This window comes from Arachis ipaensis, chromosome B10 (assembly GCF_000816755.2).
Source record: "Arachis ipaensis cultivar K30076 chromosome B10, Araip1.1, whole genome shotgun sequence".
NCBI lineage: Eukaryota > Viridiplantae > Streptophyta > Magnoliopsida > Fabales > Fabaceae > Arachis > Arachis ipaensis.
This window is the reverse complement of record NC_029794.2, coordinates 28,094,958-28,105,518: the sequence shown is the minus strand read 5'-3', so window position 1 is coordinate 28,105,518 and position 10,561 is coordinate 28,094,958.

The window sequence follows — 10,561 nt, the reverse complement described above, 5'->3', positions numbered from 1 at the left end:
AAATGATTGATTTACAAATAAAAAGTTTTTAACCCTTTTGATAAGGTTTTAACAATGGACTTATTTAGATTGAACTTGTTTTAAAGGTTTTGAAAAATATTACAAAATCGGTATTTGGTTTAAGAAAAAATCTCGGAGTCTTAACAACGATAATCAGAGTGACGCAGCAGAAGGCGAGAGAGTTTTCAGACTTTGAAGCAGAAGTTAACTTCAGCACCTGTTTTAATCTTGCCAGAACCGCATAGACCATTCGAAATGTACTATGATGCTTCTCTGAAGGATTTGGGTTGCGTGTTGATGCAACACCGGAACGTGGTAGTAGACGCATTGAGTCGAAGGTCCTTGACAATTGCTTGGATGAGGATCAAGGAGGAGGAGTTAGTGGATAAGTTTGTGGATCTTAAGTTGGATATTGGTGAAGTCACCAGAAGAGCTTGTTTGAATCAGTTGCAGATTTCAAATACATTTAAGACGGAGATTCAAAAGGCTCAACAAGATGAACAGAAGCTTCAGCAATTGTTCCAACTAGTTGGTGAGCAGAGGCTTGGAGAATACACCAAGGATGATGAAGGGTTGTGGAGATATAAGGGGAGAATTTGCATACCGGATGTCGGGGGTTTGAGGCAAGACTTATTGTCAGAGTCTCACATCAGTGGGTTTTCTATTCATCCAGGAAGCACGAAGATGTATTAAGACTTGAAGAAGATATTCTAATGGTCTGGGATGAAAGGTGATGTAGCTTCAACGGTATCCAAGTGTTTGACGTGTCAGAAGGTAAAGGTAGAGCATCAAAAACCGTCGGGGATGCTACAGTCTCTTGAAATTCATCAATGGAAGTGGGAAGGAATTGCGATGGACCTTGTGACCGGTTTACCTAGGACTAGGTCGGGATTTGATGCGGTTTGGATGATCGTGGATCACTTAACCAAATCCGCTCATTTTCTGCCTATTCGAGTAAACTGTTCTATGGAGGTATTAGAGAGGTTGTATATAAAGGAAATAGTAAGGTTGCATGGTGTGCCGTCGAGCATAGTGTCGGATCGTGATCCCCGATTCACTTCAAGATTTTGGGGAGCTTTCCAAAGAGCTTTCGGTACGAATCTGTGTTTCAGTACCGCATATCATCCGCAAACAGATGGACAGTCGGAAGGGACTATTCAGACGTTGGAGGATAAGCTCAGAGCGTGTGTATTGAATAAACCCGGAAGTTGGGACCGACACATGCCATTGGTGGATGTTTGCGTACACCAATAGCTTTCATGCGAGCATAGGGATGGCTCCGTATGAAGCCTTGTATGGACGGAAGTGCCAATCTCCACTTTGTTGGTATGAACCTGGTGAAGCATGTGTTTTGGGCCCAGATTTGATAGCAGAGACTATTGAGAATATTAAGAAGATTCGTGCAAGAATCCTGACTGCTTAGAGTTGACAGAAGAGTTATGCAGATCAGAGAAGGAAACCGTTAGAGTTTGAAGTGGGAGAATATGTATTTCCGTGGGTAACACCGATGACTAGGATTGGAAGAACGATTAAGACCAAGAAGTTGAATCCGAGGTATATAGGGCCGTTTGAGATTCTAAGGCAATTCGGGCCGGTGGCGTATCAAGTAGCCTTGTCACCTCACCTATCTAACCTACATGATGTATTCCACGTGTCACAACTCCGTAAGTACACGTCGGATGCGACTCATGTGTTAGAGCCTGAGTCGGTCGAGTTGAGAGAGAACTTGACATTCCAAGTGACATTAGTGAGAATCGACGACACCAATGTAAAGAAGCTGTGAGGGAAGGAAGTTTCATTGGTTAAGGTTGTTTGGAAAAGAGCTGGAGTCGAAGAACACACTTGGGAATTGGAGAACGAGATGCTTTGGCAACTTGTTGGGTTGGTAACATTGAAAGTAGGATGCTTCGTGGAGAATATGTAATATATATCTATTACATCGCGTGAATCGGATTTTCGAGGGCGAAAATCTTTTTAAGGAGGGGAGAATGTAAGAACCGGATTTTTCACGAATAAAATCATTTAAATGCCCAAATTAAATTTCGGAAAGTTAGGATGATAATTTGGGATTTAAATATGATTTTTGGACTCAGTAGGTATTTCAGAGTCAGAAAATGTATTTTCTACGAAAAACTATGAAAACCGCAAATCGGCAGTTGAACCGGTTGAACCGGTTCAAGTCTGCCCGGTACTGTGCGAGAAAAAGTGAAAACAGTCGACAACTGATTGCAAGGATTTATATCGGTTCGAAATTCCACAAAATAATTCCGTTGTTAGTATAGTCCAAACCAATAGACAATCCTCAAATTAAATTAAATTTCGGTTTTGTCACAAATACAAACCCCAATAAGAATTAACCGAAGTATTGAGACTCCAGGTCGTCTCACAAGGAATTGCAATGAAATGGTCAATTATTGGCTATGAAAGGGCAAAGGGGTTTTGTTTATAAAAGGGAAAGAAAAGTAAATGGCACGAAAAGTAAATCAAACAAGCAATTAAAGAGGACAAGTAATAAAGAGAAACAATTATTAAAGAGAGACATTCATGGCAAGGATTGAGATCATAAGCTTTCCATCCTAGTCACTAATAATAATAATTAACAAGAATTTATCTTATTACGTCATCCCCGATGATGGAAGAAGATATAGGTTATCTTCCATGAGAGAAAGTCTAACAAGACTAGCTAATCTCAATCCAAATGTCCTAATCAACTCACTAATTGGATTAGCAAGAGATTAGAGTCAATGGAAATCATATTAACTAACAACTCTATATCACCAACATAGGTTGGGTTTTCATGACTCAAGATTGCCTAATTACTCTTTTCAAGCCAATAATGCTCAAAATCTACTCTAACATCCAACCAAGCATTTTGTCAAACACTTGGAAGGCATAAAAGGAAAGCATAATAAATGACAAGAAATAGTAAAATCTACCAACTACAAATTGCAAGGAGACATGATCAACAACTCAAATTCACAATAAAAGACATCAAACATCAATTACATTAATAGAAAATCCAAATCCAACAAGTGTTCATCAATCCTAAACAAAGAGGCATAAAAAGTAAAATTAACAAGAGGGAACAAGAAGATTACATCACTAGAGTATGAAAATGTAGAAGAAACAAGATGAAAGTAAGGAATTAAACATGGATCTATGATGCAATTAATCCTAGGAACCCTAATTCTAGAGAGAAAATGGGGCTTCTCTCTCTAGAAACTAAGCTACATGATGCAAAAAATTCAAACAATTACTCTCCCTTGCCCAAGTTTGAATTATGCATGAAATAGCATTAGAAATGAGTTGGATTGGGCCCAGAATGTTCTACAAATTGCTGGCCACGAGTTGCTTTTAGTAAATCACGTGCACCAATCAGTGCGCACGCGTACAGTGCGCGTGCACATCCCTAGACATCAGGCAAATATGGCAAATTTTATATCATTGAAGCCCCGGATGTTAGCTTTCTACCGCAACTGAAACCGCCTCATTTGGACCTTTGTAGCTCAAGTTATGGTCGATTGAGTGCGAAGAGGTCAGGCTTGACAGCTTTGCAGTTCCTTCATTTCTTTATGAGTTCTCCCACTTTGCATGCTTTTCTCCTCACTTCTTCCATCTAATACTTGCTTTATGAACCTGAAATCACTCAACAAACACATCAAGGCATTGAATGGAATTAAAGTGAATTAAAATCACCAATTTAAGGGCCTAAAAAGCATGTTTTTACACTTAAGCACAATTCAAGGGAGAATTACAAAACCATGCTATTTCATTGAATAAATGTGGGAAAAGGTGATAAAATCCCCCAAATTAAGCACAAGATAAACCACAAAATTTGGGTTTATCAACAACCTTAGAAAAATATTAGAAGTCGAAAACCGGGCGTTAATTTTAAAGGTTTGGCCCAAAGTTGGGTCGAACGGGCTAAAAACGCTAACGGGTTGGATCGGGCCCAAGTTGGGGCCAAGTCTAACATATATAAGGGTTCATTAATGAATCCTCATCTCAGAAACACACACACACATCAAAACTTGAAAGGGGAGAAGAGGAAGAAGAAAACACTATTCACCCATCACTTTAACTTGCGATATCTCGAGCTACGGTGCTCCGATTTGCGTGCCATCAGCAGCTATGTGATGCACCACTATTTCGTGGTACATTTTGTACTTAATTGAGTGGATTTTATCCACTAAACTCACACTTATTCATATAATTCGCATGTTTTACATTTTCCTTCCTAACTTTGTGCTATGATTGAAAATATGCTTTCTTGGCTTTAAATTTGCTATGTTTAATCCCTTCTTATTACCATTCGATGTCGTGATATGTGTGTTAAGTGTTTTTAAGGTTTATAGGGCAGGAATAGCTTAGAGGATGGAAAAGGAAGCGTGCAAAGTGGAAGGAATACAAGAAACTGAAGGAATTGCTAAGTTGTCCAGACTGACCTCTTCGTACTAATTCGACCATAACTTGAGCTACAGAGGTCCAAATGAGGTGGTTTTAGTTGCGTTGGAAAGCTAACATACGGGGCTTCGAAATGATATATAATTTTCATAGTTTCCCTGAAGATAGGTAACACGCACGTATGCATTACGCGCACACGTGCATCTGCGAAAATTCAGCGTATCAGAATTCGCCCCCAGCGATTTTTGGGCTATTTTTGACCCAGTTCTCAGCCCAGAAAACAAAGATTAGAGGCTACAGAGTGGAGGAATGAGGGGACACTTCTCATTATTCCCAATTTAGGTTTTAGATGTAGTTTTCTAGATAGAGAGGCTCTCTCCTCTCTAGGTTTTAGGATTTAGGATTTCTTCATTCAATTTCTTCTCAAATCCAGGTTCAATGTTCCTTTAATTTAGTTTTCTTATACTTTTATTTATTCTATTACTTTAGTTTATCTTCTTCTCTTGTTAATTTATTAATATAAAGAGTATTTTTCTATTTCATTTCTTTATTTGCTTGATTATCTCAATTCAATTCCAATTATTATGCCTTCTTTCTACCCCTTGTATGTGTATGTGAAATTGGCATCCATGTCAATGGAGTAGACTTCCAACTTGGCTTTGGAGTTGATTAATATTTAGTAGGAGACCCTTGAGTTGGAATACTCAAGAGTTAATTGGTAATTAGAAGTTGTTGGCTGGCTCTCTAGTTGATAACGCTAATCCTTCCCAAGGGAGAGGATTAGGACTTGTGAATAGAAGTTGGCTTAATTACTTGACTTTCCTTTATTCGGTAAGGGTTAACTAAGTAGAAACAACAACCTATTACTATTAATCTTAGAAAATCCAACAAGAATAGAACTTCCGATTAATCTTCTCCTAGTCAAGGCTTTTTATTGTTGTTATTTTATTTTCTCTGCAATTTACTTTCCCTGTTTCCTATTAAAAAAACCCAAAAAGATACTTTTCCACAACTAATAATAACTACACCTCCCTGAAATTCCTTGAGAGACGACCCGAGGTTTGAATACTTCGGTTTATTTTTATTGGGTTTGCTTTAGTGACAACCAAATTTTTGTATGAAAGGATTCTTTGTTGGTTTAGAAACTATACTAGCAACGAGAATTTATTGTGAATTCTTTACTAGCAAAAATCCGTTCATCACTATGCGTTCCTTGTGAATAGCTCTACAAAATCCATATAAGAAACTGGTAAGAAAAGCTCGAAATCTTCCCAATTCTTCTCCTCAAAATTTTCGGTTTATTAGGGCTTTGGGTTAAATGAGTTTTTATGATTTTGGATGTTTAGGTTTGATCTAATCCTTGCTTAGCATTGAATTTTGGCTATCAAAGCTGTTGGAAAAGGTAAGAGACATTAAACCTTTGTGATATTATGTTTATATGGAACCCTAGATTGATTTGTGATGGTTTATGCATATATAGTTTGATTATTGTGAGTTTGGAGCTTGTTGGTGTTTGTTGGAGTTGATTGGTGGCTTGCTTGTGGTGGAGAACTCAACTTGTGCCATTTTGGAGTTTTGGTTCATATAGGGAATCGGCCAAGGTATGGTTTCGGTTTTCTCTATGTAGTATATAATATTCATGGACACTTAGGCTAGTGACCCATAGGATAGGTTTGAATTAAAAGTGATTGATGAGTGTTGAATGTTGTTGTACTTTGATTTATGATGAATTGATAGTTGTTGAGTTTGATTATGATGATTGATAATGACATGATGAGGATGAATGAGTTGTGAAGTTGAGAGGTGAATTGTGTTGATATATATGACATTGATGTTGATGAATTGGTAATGTAGTTGGAAAATTGTTAATAAGGTTTGATGTATGTGATATATTGATGTTGAGGTTGTGGATGAAGAAAGGTGAAGGAAAATGTGGTAAGTTTGGTGTATTATGATATAGAGGGTTAATTTTGATGAAAAATAGAGTTTGGAATGAGTTGGTTTGGTTTTGGTTGTGTTTTACAAAGGAATTGTGAAAGTTGTGATTTTGGGTAAAAGTTAGTTTTTAGTGAAATTTGTCAGATCATAACTTTGCCTTGGCTTTCAAAATTGGTTGAAAATTGTTTAGAATTAAAGCTTATTGAAAACCCTTTAATTTGATATAAAGTTTGCAAAATTTGGAATTTTGTAGAGGAAGTAATGATCATTCAAAGTTGGTGTTAAAAATCTAAAATTTGACGAAGTTGTAAAATTTTATGATTCGCTGATATGTGCGCACGCACAACCCTGCGAAAATCTTAATCTGTGCGGACGCACAGATCTGTGCGCATGCACACGAAGGAAAAGGCTCCCTGCTCGCAGCGTTAGCACAACTTGTGCGTGCAGACACCAACGAAGAATTACAACCTGTGCGTACGCAAAACCCTATGCGCACGCACACGTTTGGAAGGCTAGTCTGTTGGGGGCGCTAGCACATCTTGTGTGAGCACACAGAGCTTATAAATTTTGGTACCTGTGTGTACGCTCACCCCTGTGCGTACGCACACTTTTAAAATCTTCCTGGGCGTGTGCGCTCACCTCTGTGCGTACGCATACGCCTTGTTTCACAAATTTAAACTTTGTTTTCAAATATTTCACCTTCTCAACAAGGTTGTAAGCTTTTATAACACCATTTTAGGGCTTTTGGGCTAAATTTTGAGTATGGGAATATGGGAAATAAGCTAAGGGTTTTAGTTGATGATTATTATGAAAAACTAGAAAACGGAGGTTTAGGTTTCTGGTGTACTAGGGCTGGGTTTGGTGGAGTGAGAAAGAGGAATGGAGATGCTAGATTGACAGTGGTTGAGATGAGTTGAGGACTCGGAATGAGATGATGGATCCATGGCATACTGAAAATATTTTCTGAAAACCACTGATATATCATTTGTATATTGAGATTATGAGACGCTATGCGCCCGGCAGGGACGGCGGTTGGATCCCGCCTGTCGAGGTAGCGGCGGTGGCGTAAGGGCGGTGGTTCATCCCGCTTGCGTTGAGATGTGAGGTCAGTGGCAATAGTATCCCGCTCGCATCCCTTCGGATCTCTAGAGCATACAGGCGCAAAATCCTAGATAGTGATCCGAGCACTATATCTCGGGGGTTCCCAATGATGATTCCAAAGGACGACATCTCCATGGAGATGTGTTGGGTTGGCAGTTGAACCAACAATGTGATATCACAGTCAATAGGGCAGGCATTCATTATGAGCATTTTCTATCTGTTGGTATGCTTTTCCGACCTGTAATTGTATGCCTAATTGAATAACATGCCTATTTGCTTACTTGAACTATTTGCCTTATATGCTTATACTTGTGTTTTACTTGCATTGCTATTAATTGTGTATTCTACTGGGATTGAGGAGGTTCGGAAGGCGGTGGTGATGGGATCGCATGGAGGATAGGTTGGTGAAGGCTGTGGGACAGCGGTGTTTGGTTAGAATAGAAATCCTTTAAGATAGAGTACCCTGTTTATCTATGATAAGATTGATGTAAATTATGCTTTATGGTCTTAGAATGCTTTAAGTTGGATTCTTGTGATGGATATGGAGTCTAGGATTGCCTTTGGCGTCCCATGGTCTTATATCCTACATCATTGGGCACTGTTACCATACTGAGAACCTCCGGTTCTCATACCATATTTCTGTTGTGTTTTTCAGATGCAGGTCGCAACCCACCTCGGTGAGTTGCTTTGGATGGTGACATCAACGGAGGATCTGTTACTCTTGAAGTTTTTTTATTTATTTTATTTATATATCTCTCACTCTTGTATTTTTGGATTTGCCTAGAGGCTTGTATTTGAGAGAACAAAATTTGTATAAGCTGTTTTTACTGTCTGACTTCTTCTTGGTCTGCATATAGCTAGCCGGATTAAATTCCGTGAGCCGTGGCTAGTTTCTTATGATATTATATACTTATCCATTCTTATCTTGTATCTGATTCTTGTACCTTAAGCTAGTAGCTTCGCGAGTACGTTTTGCGCTTTTGAAATCCTATCTTTGAGCTATACTCTTCATCAAGCTTCTAGACTATAATAATTCTTTCTATATATTATACGTACGAGCCTTAGAACTGTCGTAATCTCTAATTAACCTTTGATTTACGGCATGAGGTAAGGCTTAGGCTAATTAGAGTGTTACATTTAGTGGTATCAGAGCGGTTCGAGCGGTTCGTCCTCGTGAGCCTGAGGGATGGACTGATTGTGCTTCATTGCATACTCTGTGTGTCTTTTCCTTGATGCTATTAGGTTATCTACTTGATATTGCATAGCATGCTTGTTTGTGAGTGCCTGTTTGGGATAATTGAAACACTAGGCTTTTGATATTGAGACTGATCACCTCGATATCAATTATTTGGTGTAGACAGAAAACCCAATGGCCACTCACGGACGAGGTCAAGCACATTCACGAGAGAGACACGGAGGAGAAGGAAGCGTGCAATGGAGAAGAGGAGGAAGGCTTTGTCCTCACTGTTTTTGTTCACCATCGTCGCTCGTGTAGTCGGCGAGCGGAGCTGTCATCGTCGTCGTCGCGATTGCAGATTTGGGGCTTCGAAGAGAGAGGAGTTTGCGAGAGAGAGAAACGTGAAGGAGGAGGAACCATCGACTGTTACCGTCGCCATCGCCGCCGTTGAGGCTCGCCATCACCGTTCGGGTGAACCTGAACCAAGCCATCGTCCTTTCTGCCAGAGCTGTTGGTGCCGCTGGAGCTGAACCGTTTCTGTCACTATTCCAGTCCAACTTTTTTTTCCTGATTCTGCTCTAGCATTCAAATCCTATTCTGCTACCATTTAATCTACCTTGTCTTTGTTTTAATTCGATTTTAGTCCTGCTTTGTTTTGGATTCCCAAAACTATCGCCAGCTCCACCTTGTCGGTGCCTTCGGTCCAAATTCTGCGATCATTCGTTCTATTCTACTTCAATCCTCCTCACCTTGAATTTGCCACTCCGAGTTCAGTATCTTCAGTCCCTTGGGACTAAGGCTTGGTTTGGTAAAGCTTTTCGAAGAGGTGCTTGTGCTTTTTAAAAGCTCAAGCTCCTCATTTTGTGTTTGGTAAATAAAAAAGATCATGTGCTTGTGCTTGCAGCTTTTAAAAGATCGGGGTACTTTTGAAAGCACCTAAGATAGAGCTTTTCAAAGTTGGCTTGTGCTTTTCAAAATTTAAAAGTCTAATATAACCTCATATGTTAACTAACTTTCAAATTTAATGCTTGCATTTATGTCTATTATAGTATTTTTAAATTTTAAAAGCTATTTTACCAAATGCAATTGTTGTTGCTTGTGATTATTAAAAGCAATTTTTAATTTGATTTACCAAACATAAATGCTAAAACTTTTAAAAAGCCATCTTTTAAAAGTTAGCTTTTATAAGCTACTTTTGAAAAGTAAAAGCTTTACCAAACTAAGCCTAAGTTGTGAGTAAGCTTTACGTTTATACTTATTTTGCTTTGCGTTTATAATTATTTTAATATACGGTACTTTGAACTTATGGTTATACTTACAAAAATTATTATCAAAATTACTATCAAAGGATTTTAATTTGGCTTGAATAATCGATTTATTAAAACTAAATATTTATTCTTTTTAATCTCATTTTAATATGCACATAAGATTATATGTTTTATGAGAGTATGTATGTTTGATGAAGTTTTATATTATTTTCAAACATTTGATTTTACTCGAATATATACTTTTTGAAGCATTGAAGTATTTGTTGGTCCTCACTTATTTTGAAATTGTGAAAAATATTTGAAATGCCTTAAGATTGAGAAAAATTTGGATGAGAAAATATTATTTGATTTGATTTGATACCTCATATATTTGAAAGACTGGAGAATTTGTTATATTTGAAATTTTATGTTTTTAATTGGTTTGGGAGGCTCGTATTAGAAAACCGTAGTTAACGGCAGTTATGACATTAACTTAGATGCATCTAACTTAGACCTCAACTAGCAGGGGCGTCGCTAGCCTAACATGTAGGCCACACGTTTGGATTTGTTATTCTGTTAAGACACACAAGAGGAAAGGGCTACCCATAGAGATGGAGCCATCTAAGTGTGAACTTTTGATTTGATTTCTGTATGAGAACTTTCTTATTGATTCATTTATTCATATAAATTATTA